General features: G+C 40.1%; 1 long non-coding RNA gene across 1 annotated transcript; it reads right to left on the bottom strand.

Moving 5' to 3' along the window:
• Window positions 1-1,319: 1,319 nt before the first annotated feature.
• LOC141809313 (uncharacterized) lies at window positions 1,320-4,904 on the bottom strand. The gene is made up of 4 exons (XR_012600000.1): window positions 4,805-4,904; window positions 3,408-3,544; window positions 3,097-3,215; window positions 1,320-2,189 (listed from the first exon to the last, which is right to left on the bottom strand). It is a non-coding gene; the product is annotated as an uncharacterized LOC141809313 (long non-coding RNA).
• Window positions 4,905-21,230: the final 16,326 nt, after the last annotated feature.

Genomic DNA, 21,230 nt, shown 5'->3' with positions numbered 1-21,230 from the left:
CTGCCTAAAGCTTTCTTGCACACCAGAGCATACAAAACACTTGTGTCATAATTGACTGCAGTGAGATTTTCATACAGCGGCCATCAAATTTGCTAGCTCGAAATATCGCATACTCCAAATACAAACATCACAACACATTGAAGCTGTTGGTGGGAATTACTCCATCAGGGGCAGTTTGCTTTCTGTCTAAGTGCTGGGGAGGGCAGGTATCAGACAAAGAGCTGACAATCAACAGTGGGTTCCTGGAACAGCTTGAGCATGGTGACCAGGTAAACTGCTTCTTTTTAGAACCTATAAACCTATACCCCCCATGCAAAGTTGTGACAGTTGTACCATCATTTACTTATTACTCTTATGATTATATTGAAGGTTATGGCAGATCGTGGGTTTCTTATTCGAGAAGAACTTCTCTGCAGAGGAGCAAGCCTTGTCATCCCTGCATTCACAAAGGGCAAAAATCAGCTCAGCAACAAGGAAGTCATCAATTCAAGAAAAATAGCCAATGTCAGAATTCATGTGAGTTGAAACAGTTTTTGTTTCATGGTTACTTATTTCCAAAATGTTTGACTTAAAGTGGCTCAAGAAAGAATAACTCAAAATGATTAAAGATGTTGTTTATTAACTTTTACAATATTCAGTCTGTTTAGATTCATAAACATATGATCAGATATATACAAATTAGGCTCCAAACTTGCATAAACATACACTTACAATCATAATCAATATTTTTTGAATAACATTCTGAAAACATTAAGGCTGGGATACAGTAATTTAAGAACATTCCGTCTTGTCTCAAAAATAGACATTCTTTAAAAATACAAAAGTGCATGCTTTTGCCAAAGTGCCCTGTTGAAAATAGCCAACATTTCATTTGCCTCATAGCATAATTGCAAATGCCATTTTTTTATTTTTTGGGGGGGAAACATTAAAAAACTTTTTTTCTGGTAAAAATATACTAATTACAGCAAATATCACAATTTGGCTAAAAAATGACATTGGCAATTATGCAATGAGGCTGATATGTAAAATGCAAAGTAATACAAACCCCTGCTGATTTAAAATGTTTATTTTATTACTTCCTTCAACAGGTCGAACGTGCGATAGGTTGCATGAAGAAGTTCCAGATCCTTAACACAACGTGGGATCTCGGACTGGTAAAGAGTGCGGACAACATCGTCACCATCATTGCAGTGCTTGTCAATCCACTCCCTCCACTGGTGAAATAAAAGATTTATTTGTTGTAAAACTTGTCTTCTGCATCACTGTTTTGTTTACATTACTTTGCAGACTCTTGTAACACGATGAACATGGGTAGGAAATAGGAATAGAAGAAGTCATGTAATCTGCAAGCAGCTGATACCCAAAACTGGGGGTCAAATGGAATTCTTTCAATAGCAATTCCAGCTTTTGTGTAGATGACAAAGTTGCACCACTGAGCGCCAGTAATGGCCATTTGTCCTTGCACTTGGTAGTAGTACTCATGGTCGTGTTTGAGTTTTAGGGCCCCATCATGCAATCTGCTCATGAACTTTTCAGATTTTGCTGCCTCAGTTGGGAATTTGTCTCTTGCACTGCATGGGCATTTTACCTCGATGACTCCCCAATTGCTAACATCTGTGCTATCATAACAAACTCTGTCAGGAGTGGCAGCTAGGATGGGTTCTTCTGGGCTGATGTACAACCCACATTCATGTACTCTGACATGTCTTCTTTCCGCAAGTCCTTTGTAAATTTGAATGGCAATGCTTTCATTTTCTTTTCCCCAAGTAAACATTTTTTTCTGAAAATCTGTGGGGGGCTTCGGATGAAGGAGGTCACGTGCAACAAGCTCTGGTTTGTTTTTTTTTTACAGCTCATTTTCTTGCAGATTTTCCCAAAATTTGAAGCTGTTAGTCTTGAGTACTTTAGCTGAAACCATTTGGGACAATCAGATTATTGTTTTGTTTCATTCTGAAGTTTATTTGCCTGATCATATGTCACAGAGAGTGAATCTATATAAAGTTTATATTGAGCTGAGATCTCTTGATGAGTCTTCCCCCACTTTTGGAGCCTAGTACCACTAAATGGGAATGGTGGTAGACCAGGAGATTCTTTGGCATGTAGGTGGCTGAGCTGTGGTTTCTGAAGTGGTGTTACCAAAACCTGGAAGGGACCAGCTTCGTCCTTTATGGGTGCAGAAACATCTGTATCTGTAAAACAGAAAAATGAATGTTTTTGAAAAGAGGAAATGCAAGAGATGCTAACTTTGTATACCAGTAGCTTTTTAGAATGTATGAGCAGGTGAACAAATTAATAATTCAGAATAAGAGGTGAGGTGCATCTGAATTTAATAGATGCCAATGTGCTTAGACATTGATCTTCATCAGTGCTGTATGACAGGTGTGCAAAGCATGGAATTTAAATACAGTTAAATAAGTAAATGATCACACGATCTGTATTTAATTGGCATGCTTTGACCACATATGTCATACTGCTTTGATGAAGGTGTTAAGTCGAAACACGTGTGTCTATTAAATTCAGGTACACCACTGATTTTCTTATTTCTTGTTAATATTAAATATTTCAATTCCAAGAAAACATACAGATGGGTTAACACTGGGGCTGGGCAATTATGGTAAAAATAAGAATCCCAATTATTTTAAGTGATATTGAAATCACAATTAATATACACAATTATTAATTTATTCAAAAACTTCAGTACTGATTTAAAGACAACTTTAAAGAACCAGCAAGTGGCACATACAGTATTATTGATAAACATAAGTCACACACACTTGCTGTGGCTGCACATGGAACACAGAAGAGCTATGAACTTGCATGCAAGAACAGGAACTTGCATACATCTACACTGTGTGGCATATTAATTGTTTTTCTTCGATTATATTGTTTTTATGATTGTCAGATAGCAAAATTGAAATCACGATTAAAATCCTATTAATTGTCCAATTGTTAACACAAATTGGTAAATATCAAACATATTATATAGATATATACGCGTGTGTGTGTTTGTGTGCATGTATATATGTAAGGAGCGAAAGAGAGATAAGGGTAGTAACTCGAGTAGAAGAGTCAGTCAGCTGTCACTTGTATTGTTACCTGAGTGTTCTTTGCCAATTGTGGGGCCACCTTGTGGTTAAATAAAAACACAGCAATGCAGGCCACAGAACAAATACTTAAAGATAGACCAGTCTCCTCCTCTAAGTGTGGCTGGTCAACTGTGGGAATACAAGGATGGTTTAAAATGACGCACGCACGCACACACACACACACACACACACACACACACACACACACACACACACACACACACACACAAATCTTATTCATGTTCTTCTGTGTTAACATTTGTCAACTGTTTAATTTTGAGAGTTTCAGACAGTTGTAACTGTAATTCAAACTTGACCTACCATCCTGCATTGGAAGAGCGGACTGCTCATCATCCCTATCATCATTCCTGCTGGTAGAAGCTGTGGCTGACTGTGACTCTTCTTTTTTTAAAAAAGAAGCTCTGGATATCTTTGCTTCTCTTCATATCTTAATATCCCTGGGGGAATGTAATTCAATCAGTCAGTCATGCAACCAATCAATCATTCAATCAACCAGTCAGTCATTTCACTTCTAAGTATAGCTATAACTATTTCAAGAGGGATCATTGTCGAATTGAGTTTAAATCAGTCTACAAATTAAAGGTGTTCATGGGGCCCTGGGACCCTTTAAATAACAACTTTGACTTTGTTAAAACAGTTCAAAAAGCAAGGAAGTGTCAACAATAGGTATAATTATGTTTTTTACTCTTAATAGCACATTCAACACACATTGTGTCTCTAACATTTGTGGCATTTGAATGCAAGTTGATCTGCCTATTGTCTAAAACATGTGAGCTGCGAAAATGAGCCAAGGCCTTAATCTCTAAGAGAAAAAAAGTCTCTAAACAGCATTCAAAACACAGCAAATACAGTGCTGGATAAAGTGCTGTAACAACCTTAACCCTTTCAAGGCCAATATCATAAATTATAGCCAGAAAATTCTTATTTTTTGGAGCTGAAATGTTTGTTTCACTTTCTGCTAAAACACTAAACTTATCAAAATGTCAATAAAATTCAACATATGGATTTGTTGTCTCTCATCTGATACATTAGGTGTTTTTGGCAACTGATAATCCATTAGAGGACATTTTTATATTTTATCTGATTGTATCCAGATGTTTTTATTGTAATTTGTTGATCATATTGAGTAGATAGAGGTATTGTAAAAGTATGTATCAGACATGATACAGTTGGCTTTATAGGGTTATATATGTAAAGAATGTCAAACCAATCAATTTACAGTTTTTAATGTTTTTGTTCTAGATTAGTTAGTATTTTAGTTGTGACTGTAATAAAAAATAATTTGCAGTTGAAGACATGCAATATTTTAAACTGCATGGTGTCCAGATTGCCCCCCCCCCCCCCCCCCCCCCCCCCGGCACTGCACATAAGCCCTTTTGATTAACTTCATGACTGTCATATTTAATTTCATACACTGGTTAGTGAAAAATAAAACATCCGCTTTAGATATTGAACATACACATCAGCAGAATAACCCCGGTCTTCAGTCTAGAACCGTTTCAAATTCAGTTTATCCTATTAACAACAACAAAAAAAAGCTACTGACGTTAATACCAACTTGGTTTGCAGGCTGCTGCTACACTAGCTAACTTAGTGCAGTATCTCATCTTTTAGCTGCTGCTACTTATATAAAATTTGCTAAATAAAGTTTTCCTACACATTCAGAACAAATCACGACAAAATTAAACATTAAATACCATATCTTTCAGTTGTCTTCATCCGTTTTCATCCGCTGAAATGAATGCTTCTCTCTCTGTCCTGCCTCGTCGTAGCTGCAGGTGACACGGAGATGCAGCGTGCTCATCTCATGGCTCCACTGACCCCAGATCTGCATGGTCACTAGAAAAACCCCCGCTGATCTGAAATCAGCTCTCTGCAGCCTCAGTCCGACCATATCGTAGTTAGGGTTAGGGTTAGTTCATATGCTTAGTTCATAGCTTCAAAGTGTCAAACTGACTCTAGATCAGTCAGTCAGCCATGCCCATTGATTGACAGCGTTTCTCTTGTTTTTGTGTTGACGAACTTGGCCAACTACCTATCGGACCTGGGGTGGCAACAGGGGTGGCTAGTGAGATTTCAGGGGTGGCACCTGCCACCCCAGGCCACCCCCTAAAACCGCTACAGCAGCAGTGAGGGTGTTTGGTGTGAGCGCCCCGGGCTTCTGCTGCACAAAAACACTGCTATAGGGGTAATCTCTGCCCTAAACCTTGTGATAGGACCCAACTTGTTCCATCCCGGAGTATCACTTTAAGAGGTAAAAATACCTGATAAATGCTGTCAGTATACGCTCTGTTAATGAAGGGATATTACAGGAACGTTTTGTAGCACAAATTTAACGCTATTAAGGTCGATTTTAACAAAAAGTGCCTCTGTTCTCATGATGTGAAAATAGTTAATAGAAATTTAATGAGGAAAAACTGATTTTCTATTGCAGTTTTAACTTTTCAGTAGAGGGTAGGTAAGACAACTAAAATTAATTAAATAAGATCTATGTTTTTATTTTTTCCACAGTAAAGATGTAATTCGCCTTGTAATATATAATTTAAACAAGGAAAAGTTGCTTCATAAGTAAAGCAGTTAACTGCAATGTTTATTTCATTATATTTTTGAATAATGCCCTTCAATATCCAGCAGAGATAAGATTTAGTATTGCATTTTCAGTATTCCTATATTGTTATCTCAATATGAAATAATCATGAATTATTCTGGAAAGGAAAAGTATGTAATTATATAAGAGATTTTCATCATAAAATGAGGTAAAGACACCTGCTCAAGTTTTTGATACAGTATAATTGAAGGAGGGGATGTTTGAATAAGAATAAGCAATCAGATATCTAACATTTTTCAAATTTGTTTTATTTTTTTCAGTTAGCAGTACATAACTTTTAAAATGGGGGGGGGGGGGGGGGGCTTTCATCATGAAGTCCTACTTAAATGCTTTTTGTATTGTGTTTAATGAGAGATATACTTACATTGACATTACTAATAAGGCTGTTATGCTAGTCATTATCACCCTAAAACTAGCAAGATACTTCCTACAGTAAAAAGAAATGTAGACAAAAGTAGGTTTTTTGTTTGTGTTTGTCAGTTGTTTTGACTGTACATTTCGGCCATATGTCTTTCTTACACCTAAAGGAACAAGAGAGACTCAGAAACCATAGATATTATTTTTTCTTTTGGAATCAAGTGTTTATGAAATCAGTTGTGGAGGCAGGTAAGAACTCACATCAGCAATAATTTTTGTTTGTATTATTGCCAAGATACTTATTGAGACACTTGCCTTTTACAGGTTGATCAGCGATCTTCACAGACTGCACTGAACGAAGGTTTACATGCCAATTGCCCCTGCTCCTTCAGAGCCTGGAATTCACTCAAATCTCATTTATCAAGAAAACATTCAACTGAAAAATCTGCAGCAGGAGTAATTTGCTTTATCTGCGAACTTTGCAGTTCTACTCTCTCCAGTGAAAAGGACTATTTTCAACATCTTGGATGTCATCTTAGGAAGAACGAAACAGTGCACTGTGTCTTTAAAGAGTGCAACTTTTCCACAAATATATATGGAACATTTGCATCACACAGATCACGACAACACACAGCACATTCTTTAAGTGATTTTCGGGCACAAATTATACGCAACTGTTCAAATCAGTCAGATGATGTTCCTGAAGCAACTTGTATAAGCCCAGAAGAATCAGAGTGTGCCAGCCAGTTTGAACCTGAAGGGTTAAAAGATGAAGAAATTGAACTGAAATTAGGTCACCTTTTACTGAAATTAGAGAGTATTTACAAAGTGCCAAGCAAGCGCATCACCGAAGTTGTTACAGACCTTCACTTCATATCCACTTTGGTGTCGGGTCCTGGCATAACAAAGACTGTTAAGTCCTGTCTAAGGAAGCACAGTTGTGATCTTGATGATCAAATAGTAACAGATTTAGTTCAGCAGTTAAGTTAGCACAGCATTGAGAGCTGGTGGTCCTCTTTCCACATCTTATAAAAGACGAGAGTTTTTTAAAAAGACATTTTAAGTGGTGGAACCTGTTGAGTATTTTCTGGACAAGAGGGAAGGTCGATCTTTGCAGTATGTTCCAATTCTTCAATCATTGTCACAAATATTAAGTATTAAAGATATACAGGAGAAAGCTTTCATCTGCTCGCAAACTTCTCATAAGAGACAGTATAAAGCCGCGTTTCCACCAAGCAGTCCGGGTCGGTTCGTCTCGGTACGGTGCACTTTTAGCGGCGTTTCCACTGACTCATCCCGGGACGGATCCCTAAAACCCGAGACGAGCCGTCCCACTTTTTTGGGACCCTTTCGTATGGGTGCCAGACTGAACCAATCCACTCTCGGGAGGTGGAGCAACACACTGCAGACAGTTGATTGGTCAAAAGAATCGTCACTTACTCCGACAGCGGCTGCATTTCTTCCTGGCGGCACACAGACTTCTCTGAAACGAAGCTTGTTTGCACTTTGTTACAGAGAGTTACATGAAAATCACAGAGAGGATGAAATGCTGCATGTCTTCCATCTGTGCTCTTTGTTTACTGTGTCGCGTTTTCTTCTTTGTTGGATTTAATAGCAGGGTAAACTGCTACGGCATCGCGCTATTGTTTACCAGCTGCGGCTTCCGGCATCCGGCTTAAACGCCGCCCACCACGAGAGGGCACAGTTTGCTGTGGAAACGCAAACGGGATCAGACTTAACTGTCCCAAACCGTCCCAAACCGTACTGAACCGACCCGGACTGCTTGGTGGAAATGCAGCTTAAGACATTTCATGATGGAACTCAATATAAAGAATGTAACGTAAGTCAGGCTGGGACCTGGTTTCGCAGCTCTGACCTAGTCTCCAACTTTAACCCCCCCAAGGAAGGAGAGGTAATAAAGCAAGTTTTGGAAAAACAGACCTCTGCGCTAAAAGTGGTTTTCTCCCCAAGTCTGCCTCATCCCTTCCTCTGATGTTTGCAAGACTATAAAACATTAAGACATCGCTGTAAATTCGAAGACTTTTTGTTGACACCTGGCGGACATGTGAAACTGTACAAACATCCTTCTCTCAGGGAGAGACTGGAGAGACCTCTCAGCCTCCACCTAGTATCTTGTGACCCTTGACCTTTCTCTCTGGGAACAGGAGAGAAGGAATGCCAGGAGAAGATCTGCTCCCCACCTTCTCCTCAAAGACAAAGACTCTTTAATTCACACAGTTGAGAACAGCACAAAAATGATGTTTTTACACTAAAACTTACATGTACATCTTCACCTTTGCAAACATGTACTGTGTAATGAGAATCATTGATAATGTGCGTGTGAAAACTGCTGTCTTCCCATTGTAATATCTTGGTTTTTATTTTATTGGGTTCTTAAAGAGGAAAACCTATCATGTTTGGTCTTGATGTGAAGCTTAAATCATAAGAAATGTGATTTTGACTATTACATGTAGGAATCTCTTTACAGCTTAAAGTTATAGTTAGTTAGTGATCTCTGGAACAATCTGGTCCACGTGCAGAAAGATGAGACGTGGAGGGGCGTCAGCCTAAAGTGACCTCACTGACTCGGCGGGAAAAGCTGAGTAAAACTCCACTCCAGGACAAGAACATTGGCTCTGGCTCTCTTCTTCTACCCTTCTACACGAAGGCTCTTCTCTTTCCCTCTACTTCTTTCAGAAGGATCTTCTCCTTCTGCTCCTCAACTGGCAACGCACATGCCAACTCTAAGCTCATCACCGGCTCCAGACTCTACAGGCTGAGACGTAAGTCACCTCAGCCCTACTGCATCCAGTCATCTATCGGTGCCTGGGTCTCTCCCTGAGACACCCAGCTGATCGACGGGGATTCCCCCTCATGCGCTGACGTCAGGAGACGAGCGCTGCTCACTGCTTTCCCTGCGGTGATTCAACTTTGGAACTCTGCCAAAGTTTCAACCCGACGCCCGGCATCATCGCCGTTGTTCCAGCCGCTACTGCCGCTGTGAGAATCGACTCTACGGACTCAACTCATCGGACATCACCTCCGTGACGCTCAGATGACCTGCAGCAGGCCTCCAGCCTCTCCATCACCCCTCAACGGACATCCGCAGACATCTGCAGCGGGACCCAGCCACCTCTGTCGCCCCCTCCGCTCTCACCATCGGCCTCAGGACTTGTGTAAGACAATCTTGCATTTACTGGTATATCGTGGTCAATGCCCCAGAGATCTTTGGTGGGTTAGTTAGATTTATGTGGGTTGGTTTATGTCATTTTATTCCCTTTACTCCGGTTTTTATGATCAGTTTCACTTTCCATTCATCGATGCATTTATCCTTTTATATCTTTCACCTGTTCATTTATTCATGCACATTTTTCCTCTTTTAGTTAGTACATAAACTTTTCATATATAAAGAAATTGCTTCTGTCTTTGTGTGGTTGAAATTAACGGCCTCTGTACACCGTTCAAAAGAATTCACGGTTGATGTAGCGGCCTTTTGATATTGAGACCTGATAATTAATAATTCTATGAATTATTAAATCACAAATTCTTACAGTAAACCTTTCTAGAGTTTCCCTGTTTTCTCCAAAACTGGGTGGTGCCCCGACTTAAATTTAAACTCGCATATTGTAAGTTTAAATGTCTTTTGAAAGTTATACTTTCGCTCCGGTGGAATGCTGGCATTCTGCTGTTAATAATTAATTAGTCATTCTTTGACACCGATTCACGCTACAAGAAAATGCACTTTTGTCAAGAGAGGATATAACTCTTCTCCTCTTCCTCTACATTGACGATCTTGAGATTTGCAACCCACTGGGAACATCCCGAAAAAAGCACAAGATCACAGCAGTTTACTGGGTATTGGCTAATATTCCACCACATTGACACTCTACTTTGAAGTCAATTCATTTAGCATTGCTTTGCAAGGCTGTGGATGTAAAGAAGTATGGTTATGAGGCAGTGCTGGAGCCCCTGTTAAGAGATCTTGTTCATTTGAAAGAGGTGGGGCTGTTTCTTTCTGTTCTTGGAAAAAAGGTAAAAGGCACACTAGTTAGTGTAATAGCCGAAAATTTGGGTGCCCATTTCATTGGTGGCTTTTTGGAAAGCTTTTCTGGCTCTTATGTTTGTCAGTTTTGTTTGGGATGTCTACCGGAGTTTCAGAAAAAAGAAGTGAGAACAGGATCATTCCAAGCAAGATCAAAGCAGGAACATTCCCTTCATGTACAAACAGGGTTAGAAAGTTCAGCTTCCATTCATTGTTTTGGTGTGAAAAGACAGTGTGCCTTGACTAATAAATTGAAATATTTTCATGTTTTGTCTGGATATCCACCAGACTTCCTCCATGACCTCTTCGAGGGAATTGTACCTCTGGAGCTGGCTTTGTGTTTAAATGTTTTCATCAAGAAAAAATACTTTTCTTTGACCCAACTCAATGACCTGATCAGAGAGTTCCCCTACAAGTCGAGTGACAAAACTGATAGCCCACAACCTGTTCCACTGACATTTGCCACCAAGAATAGTGTAGGTGGAAATGCTCATGAAAATTGGAGTCTGTTGCGTCTGCTTCCTTTCCTCATTGGAGTCAAAGTGCCAGAGAATGAACCAGCATGGGATCTGCTAATGAACCTCAAAGACATTGTTGAACTGGTGGTTTCTCCAATTCACACAGATGACATAATTAGACACCTTGACACAAAGATTTCAGAACACAGACATCGATACTTGCAGGTTTTCCCATAGGCAAAACTATTGCCAAAGCACCATTTCCTTGAACATTATCCACATTTGATTCAAGCATTTGGACCCATGTAGGGCAGTGGACGATGCGCTTTGAAGCAAAACGTAAATTTTTCAAGCAAGTTGTTCGACATACCAGCTGTTTCCGCAATATTCTACTGACTCTTGCTATTAAGCATCAGTTGATGCTTGTTTATCACCTGCATCATACAGACATTCTGAAGCCTGCTCTCAGTGTCTCAAGTCTTTCCAATGTCCCTGTTGATGTGCTGAAGGAAAACATACAGGAAGCAGTGCAAAAATTTTTTTCCAGGGGAGACGTACATCCAGGTGGCCAATACAGTGAACTGCTATGGCACCACATACTCAGTGGGAATGATTTTGCCCTATGGATCCACTAGGGGACTTCCTGATTTTGTTGAACTCAGTCTAATCTTTGTTTTGCATGGCCAACCTGTATTTGCTGGCAAGTGTCTTGGTTCCTGGTACAGTGAGCATCTTGGGGCTTTTGAGCTGGAATCGACTAGACAAGTGACAGTGCTCCATCTACAAGAGTTCACAGACTACTACCCTCTTGTTGCCTATGTTGTTGAGGGGAAGCGATATGTCACCTTGAAGCGCCACATTCCCATACAGGATTAGGTATATGGTAGATTTTATAAATTTCAGTTCTATTCCACTTCACTTGTGTCCAACCTTCTCCTTTAAATGATCTTAAAATTTCCTTCAGAAAACACCTCCATGAAACAGCGATATACAGTAGAAGGGTACATGTCCTATGTCTTTTTGGTGTCTGTAACTAAAAAGATTCATCATATACTGTCTCTATCTGCCTCTTGCACACTGTTGGTTTATGTATTAAATTTTTGTGCTGTTTGCTCTTGCTTCCTGATTACATAGTATCTCTGAAGGGTTCTGACAGCCTGAAGCATTATGGATAAGTTCACATTGATGATAGATCCAAAAACTTAAAAATGGATTTTTGAGAAACACTGACAAAAGCACACAGACAAACAAGGCAGAAGAGCAGATAACTTATCTTGACTTGTATTACAGTCCATGGATATGATAGAATAATATTAAAACTGTTACTGAAATAATTATATCAATTACAGGATTGAAAACAATTATTTTTTATATTAGACTTTTAAAATCACAAACTTATAAATTGCTTTAGCATAGCAACTAAAAGAAGATAGATACAAAAAAAAAAAAAAACAACTACACAAACAGTCACTGTAAACACATCCTGTAGACCATTAGAAAAAGAAATTAAACTCAAACAACCTGAAAATCCATGTGTGAAGACCATCTTGGCAAAGGAGTCACAGCTGTTTAACATTATTTAAAAAAAGCTTTAGAAGGAGAAAAATAAATAAATAAATAAGGCAGAAGTAGATGGTAACAAAAGGTCAACAATAGATATAGGGAATGAATGGGGGTAAAAATGGTTAGAAGACACAGTATTGCAAAAAAAGACGTAAATTCAATGAAGCCAAACAGAAACAAGAGAAAATCAGTGGAAAAGAGAAGTTAGTAGTATCCTAAGAGTAGCAATAGGTTGATAAAGTTCTATTTAAATAATTGTTAATCAATTACTACTTTGTATTCATACTATGGTAGAAATTGAGCACTCACTGATTTGTTGTTAGGTTGTATATTACTCTTCTACAGTATAGTTTTGGACCAGTGCTTATTTTTTAAGGTACTGATTCAAAGCAAAATTTTGATTTTTTTTTTTATTATTATTTCTGTTATCACTAATTTATTTTTTCCTTTCCAACAGAAAGAATGTCTGCAAGACTTTAGGTCATACTGCTAGAAGAAGTACGCAAACTCTCTCTGCCCTCTGGAATACCACAGACAGTAGAGGAATTAAAGACTGTTGTAAGAGACACATTTGAAATCTAGCAAGATTTCAATTTGCAGTACCAGGACTAAGATTTTGATGGACAATATTTCACTCTACTCCAAACCACTGAAATAAAGGATAAAGACACAATCAAAGTGGTTCCTTTGGAACAAGTGGTCACTTTAATATTGGATGATTCTCTGAATACTTCAGGACTCAACGAGAGCCTTGAGAGCAGTTGCACTGATTCATCTGAGGATGCTGGTTCCTGTTGTGCTGCATCTAATGACACCTTTATTCTGAGCTCCTCAGGAAGTGACTCTTCTCTTCGTTCTGAGTCTTGGCCTGCCAAGTTTGAGGTTCCCACATTTTCCTTTGACACTGAACTTATTCTGCAAGCTGCTAATGAAGCTTGCAAGAAGGATGGAACCCTGCTCAGCAATCCTGCTGTAAAATCCAACATTCTGGATAAACTTGCAGAGACCATCTTTGTGTACACTGCCTATCCTTCTCAAGCACAGAGGGAACAGGTTGCAGAGGCCCTGGTTAAGAAACATCCATGTTTGAAAGTAGTGCTGCACAATTTGGGGAAAAGGTGCGATTTGCGATTAGGTGGACAATATTGCGATTGCGATTGTGCTTGCGATTTAACAAAAAAAGTTGTGTCATGATGAGTCTACAGACTTGCTTGGTTATCATGGAGAAAAATCTGAATTGCATGTGCTGACATTGCGATTGCGATTGCGATAACCTCTTTTGCGATTACGTAATTGCATGTGCTGACATTGCGATTGCGATTGCGATAATCGTGCAGCCCTATTTGAAAGATCCGGTGTCCTTCAATGGCTTATACGCTTGGCACAACAGTTTAAAGCATAAACTTGGCAATTACAGAGCAAAGGTGAAACATCTTGGATTACCAGAGCTGAATGTTAACTGCTTGAAGAGGAAACCAGCTGAAGAAAGAACTCCAGCAAAAAACTTAAAAAAGGCAAAGAAGTCGGAGGTTAACTATCTCCCACCACATCCCAAAGGTGAAACTGATGCAACCCTTGAAAAAGAGAGAGTGGAGCTTCTCTATGAATATAAGAAGAAAGACAACAACAAACTCATCAGTGAGAAGATGGCAAGAACATTCTCACTGCGTCGGATCGATGTCATCCTGAGTAAACCACCTGTGATTGACTCTCGAGCCAGATGGCCTGCCCTCTTTGAGCCTTCTCAGGTATGATTATTTAAATAATGTATCCTGGGATAGCTAATTTTTTGTGGCCAAGCCTTTATGTATTTTGTGACAGTTTTGATTTCATTAAATACCTTCATCGTGTACTCAAAGCAACATTTAAAATGAACCCCAAAATGGAACCACGCAGCAGAAACTGGTTGTTTGGATGCACCTGCATGGTAGTTCCATTTGTATGTGGATGCATATATGCTTCATTTTGAGAATAATCAGCTAAGATAACTCATGTGATTCAACTACATTTGAAAAAAATTGCACAATCTAAACTGGTGATGCTGTTGAAAAAATTAAATTGTAATTACCCAGTACCATTGAGGGAATTGTAAGAAAAAAAAACTTTTACCAGAAAAAAAAAAATAAAAATTACATTTACCTTAAATATATGGAACATAGATTGTTTACACTAAAAGCACTGATTTACTTGTTTTACTTTGGTTAGCAGCTTCATTCACTAAACACAACCCTGGCATTTGACCAACTAAAGCTGTGGTTTTAGGTGTGGCATTCTTTTTAGCTTAGAGGCTATTACTGTAGTACAAGTATTTTGTTTTGCCCTATAGTTTGCAGATTACTTTCTACATATGGAAATATTTCTGTCTGTTTGCCCATTTATCTTTCTTAGATTGAGGAAGAATTCCGAAGGATCACTCTTAAGCCCTTACAGTCAACATTCCTGGGGAAGTTGGATCAGCACTCTCCTACACTGTTGAACCTGTACAGAAGAAAGGGAGGAGCAGCTGGGAAGAAACTTATTACCACACTCGAAATGCTAAATGAAGCACGTACTCATAAGTATTTAATCATTTTATTGTAACTTTTCTGATGTCTGTCCATAGCACCAACTAATGTCCATTATTTTTGTAGGATAACAGCATTGAGTCCCGAAGAGAAGCTGTGATCAGAGGCTTATCTATATATCTTGGAGAAAAGATGGAGGATTTAATCTGTGACTACAAGGTAAATAACATGTATCTCAGCAATGAATAAGATTTAAATCACAGCCTGCCTGAGACAAAATATTTTCCCTTGAAGAAAAGGTATTTATCTATCGTACTATCTATTTTTATTTATTCGTTTATTTGGCAGGGAAATTGCAATTGTATATAGTCACATAAAAGAAACTATTTGCAGCTGATGCCATGAAAGTAGAGTTTATAGCCAAGGCTAATTCTCAACTCCTGTCCCTGGTTGGGTGTTTCTACATTACATAAAACAAGAAATTACATCATATAAAAACACAAGAAATTACGGTGAAACATTAATAAAATCTATTTTGAAAAACCAATAACAAAAAAACTAAAACTTTTAAAAACCAATACTATTAAAATGAATACTATCTATCGTACCATCTATCGTAGTGACTCCCTACTGTTGTTGTAAATTAGGAATGTGTTGGCTCGTAACTTCTGCACAAGAATGGCAGTTGAGGAAACACTGATGTAAATAATGTCTATTTATAATACCATGCCCTCTTGTTAAAGAAGCACGTATGCAGGCAAATTCCAGTTTTGACAATCACCGTTAATTAGAGTAACAAGATGAACAAAACAACAAACGGGAGCTGCGTTGTGTAGCAACACCCCAAAACAACTAAACTTTGAGTTACTGTGTGCATTTTATATAGCCCATCATCTCCCCTTCTTCATATCTCCTTATTCTTCAAACAATTGTGAAATGTTCCCATACCATAGCACATTATACACTACCAAGGAGTCCAGTATTTATTTATTATGCTTAAGAGGCACAATTAGGCATTATTCCTCTTAGATATATGGACCTCCTCCTCATTCATTTCTCAGTAATTTATATATTATTTTTCAGTGGTGACAATGTTGCCTGAAAGCTTTAGATAACAATATTAACCATACACTTATAAGTTCCCACTAGTGCAGTTATCTGCATATATAATGGATGGATGGGGCGCAATGTTACATTAATATAAAAGATCTGCAGCCACAGCCAGTGCAGCATCACTTCAGGTTGCCTTGGGGACACGAAGGCAGCCAACATCAAGCGGAGCACTGCGTGTCAGTTTTTCAAACTATCAGTGGAGACACGCGAAACCACCTGCAATGCAAACACTCGAACAAGTCGGAGGGAGGGAGCTACTGCTATTTTATTTGAGCGCAGCACTCATTATCTTCTCCATACACAAATATCTGCAGCTGAAAACAACAACTGTTCATGGCTTTTTGCCTGTATTATTGCGTGTTGTTGAACATTATTTTGTTTGTTGGTGCTCTGTCGGTTTTTCTCGACCTGATCACAAATCCTCGTGTCTAAATAGGACAAAGAAAACACACTTTTCAGACAGTTTAGTGAATAATTCTGAGAGTCCCCGTCTACTTTTTTAACTTAGTGCATATAAAGGTGAAGGTTTTTCCTCTCATAGCTCACTTTGGCTTCTTTTTAAGTTGCTTTCTCTCTCCAATTCCATATTACATTAACTATGAGACATATTAAATTTAGAAGTGGCTTCCATAGTGAAAGAGGGATGCAGTTTGCACTTTAAGTTTTAAAAATATTGTTCAATAGTGAGCAAAAGTTAAAAAATGAATTAAAAAGGTTACATCTTTTTCAGCTTTAACTTGTACATTTTCTTGTCTGTTAAAAGCATAGATGATTTTATTTTCAGCTCGTTTTACTTTCTGTCAAAAGTAGGCCTAAGCCTTAAAATGGTGAGATGGATTGCACAGTCATTAAGCTCTGCTCACTGAATAAAGGTTTTTGTCTGATAACTGCTGTAATGTCTGTATTCTAAAGGAGTCAAAACCCTCTAGTGGTTATATAGCCCAACTGCGTTTGAAAAAGATCATTAATCTCTGACATGTAACCATGTACACATCAGTTAGTAGCCTCGTGTACACTGTTGGTAAAAGTTAGTAAAAGTTCTGCACGTTCACATCTCTACTTTTAGCTACTTTACGGGACACAATACAGTAGTAAATGATGTTACGTATCCATTCAGGTAGGTTTGTCTAATAGTATGTAAGACCTTCCTCGTCAACACATTCTATGTATATTCCCATCCTCTGTATAACTTTCTAAATACAGATGTTATCTATAATTGACAAGGTACTTAATCGTCTATAAAAAACTTTATAAATGTAACATTCAGAATGTAGTCATGGATATCAGAGAATATAGGTACGCGCAATGTGCCAGCAAGTGATTTACGACCCTAGAGGTCAAGAGGTCACCCCCCTCCCCCCACCTGTTGTTGTCAATCAATTACATAACAACACCTGTTGTAGTCAATCAATTATTTACATAACAACCCCGCCCCCTCACCTGATGTTGTCAATCAACTCCCCCCCGCCCGTGGGAACTTGGGGTGCCCCCACCCGTGGGAATTTGGGGTGCCCACACCCGTGGGAATTTTGGGTTGCCCCAACCCGTGGGAACTTTGGTTGCCCCAACCCGTGGGAACTCTGATTGCCCCAACCCGTGGGAACTTTGGTTGCCCCAACCCGTGGGAACTTTAGGTTCCAGATACATCACTATTGTATATTTTATGTTCTTTCGATATAAAACTATGATTATTTGAATACTTGAGGAGAATACTTGTTGCTGAATACATTGAAATGTCTGCAAACAGGCTAAAAGAAAGCTAACTTGCTTTCAAACACACTCATAGAAAGCTAGCCTGCCTCCAGCTAGCCTAGTAGATGGCTAATTTACCTGCAGCTAGCCTAGTAGATGGCTAATTTACCTGAAGCTAGCCCAATAGCTGACTAATTTACCTGCAGCCAACCCATTAGCTGAGTAATTTACCTGAAGCTAGCCTATTAGATGGCTAATTTACCTGCAGCTAGCCCAATAGCTGACTAATTTACCTGAAGCTAGCCTAGTAGATGACTAATTTACCTGCAGCTAGCCCAATAGCTGACTAATTTACCTGCAGCTAACGTAGTAGATGGCTAATTTACCCGCAGCTAGCCTGATAAAAAGCTAATTTACCTGCAGCTAGCCTAGTAGATGGCTAATTTACCTGCAGCTAGCCTGATAGAAAGCTAATTTACCCGAAGCTAGCCTAGAAGATGGCTAATTTACCTGCAGCTAGCCCAATAGCTGACTAATTTACCTGCAGCTAAACTATTAGATGGCTAATTTACCTGCAGCTACCCAGATAGAAAGCTAATTTACCTGCAGCTAGCCTAGTAGATGGCTAATTTACCTGCAGCTAGCCTAGTAGATGGTTAAATTACCTGCAGCTAGCCTGATAGAAAGCTAATTTTCCTGCAGCTAGCATGATAGAAAGCTAATTTTTCTGCAAACAGGCTAAAAGAAGCTAACATGCCTTCACACAGGCTATTAGATCTGTAATTTACCCGCTCTCAGCCTACCGTCGGCCTTCTGTCTGAACAGAACAGAAGAGAAAAGCAAATGTGTCCTCTATCACGGTATAATATTCTTTTATCAGCAAAATATATGAAACAACTTCTCCACACGTGACAAAAATCCTCTTTCACCCACCACTTTCTCTCCTTGAGCCAGTGTCAGGCCACTGTGACTCAACTAGAGACTCATTCAGCTCCAGCAGTCAGCTCAAGACACAGTCGGCTCAAGACACTCTTTACAACAGTGAAAATTGTGAAAAACTGAGAGAGCAATGTGAAGTGCAAGATCTTGTTCATTCATAAATGAAAATTTCACCGTCCCAGTCTCTTTAAATTTACCTCTTACTTGTCAGGACATTCTTATATGAGCAGAATTAAACAACTTCTCTCACACAGGCCTCACACAGCCATACAGCCCTGTGACACGTGGTCCACACACCTCGTGGGTCTTACAGGCCTCGTGGGTCTTACAGGCCTCCACTCCAGTTTCAATTCCTGTGGGAGTAAGACAGATACTCTGGTTCCACTGTTTTCTGTAACCTGTTTGTGTCTTGACACATCTTCAACATAGATTCTGAAGACGTGTTGAGATCTTTGCAGTATGAAAAAGCCTCCCTGTATATCCACAGTTACTCTTGTTGCAATCAGTGAACACTTTTTACAGCTGAGGCGGGACGGTGGCGCAGTAGTAGGCGGGGTTCCCTCACTGCACGACAGCATGGGTGAGGTTTTCCCCGGGTAGCTCTGAGACAGACCCAGTGATCTCTGTGAGTCATTCTCCATCTCCCTAGACTCCAGCAACTCCACGGGCCTCAACAAAGATTTTCAAAGCTACAGGCATCATTTCTTTAACCCATCATCCACACTCCAGCATTTAGCCAGTTTTCCTATTTAGTCTGAGCAACTTTGCTCTGTCGTAAAAACTACTGATTCATAATGACTAAACTGACAGCCATTACTTCTTCAAAGGATTGAAAATATTCAGCACAGTGTGGTCACACTCCAACTAACATGTTTATGGTAGCAACAACAGCAACAACAGCCACTGCAGGTACTCCAGATGCAGCGTATTCAGATCACAAACGAGCCAAAACCTTTGGGGTGGTTAAAAACAGGTGCAAGTGTTTTCAGGAGAATACCTCCGTTGTACTTATGTACCCTGCAGTTAGACCCTATCACTGAAAGCATAGAGGGCACTCATGTATTCATTCAACTGCATAGAACATCAAGAAACACATGATTTGAGCAGGACATTCATACCTCTTAGGATTAATTTTGACCGCTGCTCTGTCAAATCTGAGAGATGATTTTAATCATTATTATCATCATTAAAGACGTGTTTAAACTAACACCATGTTGTCTAGGTCAGTCACCTTACCAGAGACAGAGGCATAAATCAGGACTTAAGGCTCAAAGGGTAACCTGAGGCTCGCACTGCTCCTCTCAGCTGCTTGCAGCTGCTTGCAGCTGTTTGCAACTGTTTGCAACTGCTTGGTTAGAAAAGATAACTTGTGGCTGCAGTAAGTCTGAGAAACACATCATCAAAAACTGGCCGATTAGTCCAACAACAGAAAAAAACAAACATGTGGTGAATCTGCTGCGCTCTGGGAGCGCTCCTCTCCTTCCCCCTCCCCTCCCTGTTCCTCTCTCCCGCGGCTGCAGCCTGCACGGCTGCAGCAGATCTGCAATCAGGCGCCGGCTTCTTAAGACGCTCTTCAGGTGTGGACCGGCGCCAGTGGATTCCGTCTTGCTTCGTGGTAGTTTGGCCTCCTCTGTGATGAGTATACCTGATCTCGCGTTTTTGAGTACCTTTTCTTGTGAAGCTTGTTTGCTGATCCTGTCTTTTTGCTGCTTTGTTCTAGTGCCTCCCTCGAGTCCCTGCTACAGCCCTTGCCACCTTTCACAGCCACAACTCTCAGTGTTCAGCGCTCTCAGGAGAGAGCTGTTAGTTACCGGACTCTCATTCCATTACATTCTCTGTGCAATAAAAACTCTCAAAACCGCTTCCTTGCCTCCGCCTCGCTTTTGGGTCCAGCGAGTCCCTGCTAGTTCTGCTCAGAACTTTAACAGAATCCACTGGCCAGAAGTATGGATCCAACCTCTCCAGAGGAGTTTAAGGAAGCCCTCACCCACCAAGGCATGCTGCTTGGAAGGCATGATAAGATGCTACAGGGGATTTTGGAGACTCTACAAGGCCTGCATCTTCAGATCAACCAGCTCACCCCACAGGCTCCTTCCAGTGAGGTTAGAGTGCCCTCTGCTGACAGCAGTCCTGTGCAGCCTGTCCCCCAACCCTCTGGCTCTGTTAGAGAGCCTTTTGTTCCCTCTCCCGAGCCTTTTTCAGGTGATTTAGGAGCTTGTGCTCAGTTTTTGTTAAACTGCTCTCTAGTTTTTGATTTGCAGCCCTCCAGCTATCCCAGTGATAAAGCTAAGGTAGCATATGTAATTAATTTACTTCGCGGCCGGGCCGCTAAATGGGCCACTGCCCTTTGGCACAGTAATTCTTCTGTGCTTTCTTCCTTTTCAAGTTTTTCATCCGAGTTAAAGAGAGTATTTGATCACCCCGTTAGAGGGAGGGAGGCCACCAGGAGACTTCTAGCTTTAACTCAGGGTTCTCATTCTGTTGCTGACTACTCCATAGAATTCCGTATTCTAGCCAGTGAGTGTGGGTGGGACGAGTCAGCCCTGATGGGTGTTTTTGCTAAGGGTCTCTCTGATCAGTTAAAGGATGAGTTGGCTACCAGGGATGAACCAGTCTCCCTGGAGGATTTAATTTCACTCGCCATTAGGATTGATAATAGATTGAGAGAGAGAGTTAGAGAGCGGGGTGCTAGATCCCGCAGACCAGCCCTGCTAGTTGAGCCTACAGCCCCAGAGATCCCGTCCTCTGCCCCCATGGTCAAGTCACCTAATCCCCAACCCTTGGAAGAACCCATGCAGCTGGGCAGAGCACACCTCCATCCACAGGAGCGCAGGAGGCGCATGAGCA

The sequence above is a fragment of the Halichoeres trimaculatus genome, unplaced genomic scaffold, assembly GCF_033239565.1.
Source record: "Halichoeres trimaculatus isolate MK-OKI-2021-1 unplaced genomic scaffold, fHalTri1.1 fHalTri1_scaffold_20, whole genome shotgun sequence".
Lineage (NCBI taxonomy): Eukaryota > Metazoa > Chordata > Actinopteri > Labriformes > Labridae > Halichoeres > Halichoeres trimaculatus.
The sequence above is the reverse complement of the archived record's forward strand: the minus strand, read 5'-3'. Positions and strand labels throughout refer to the sequence as shown.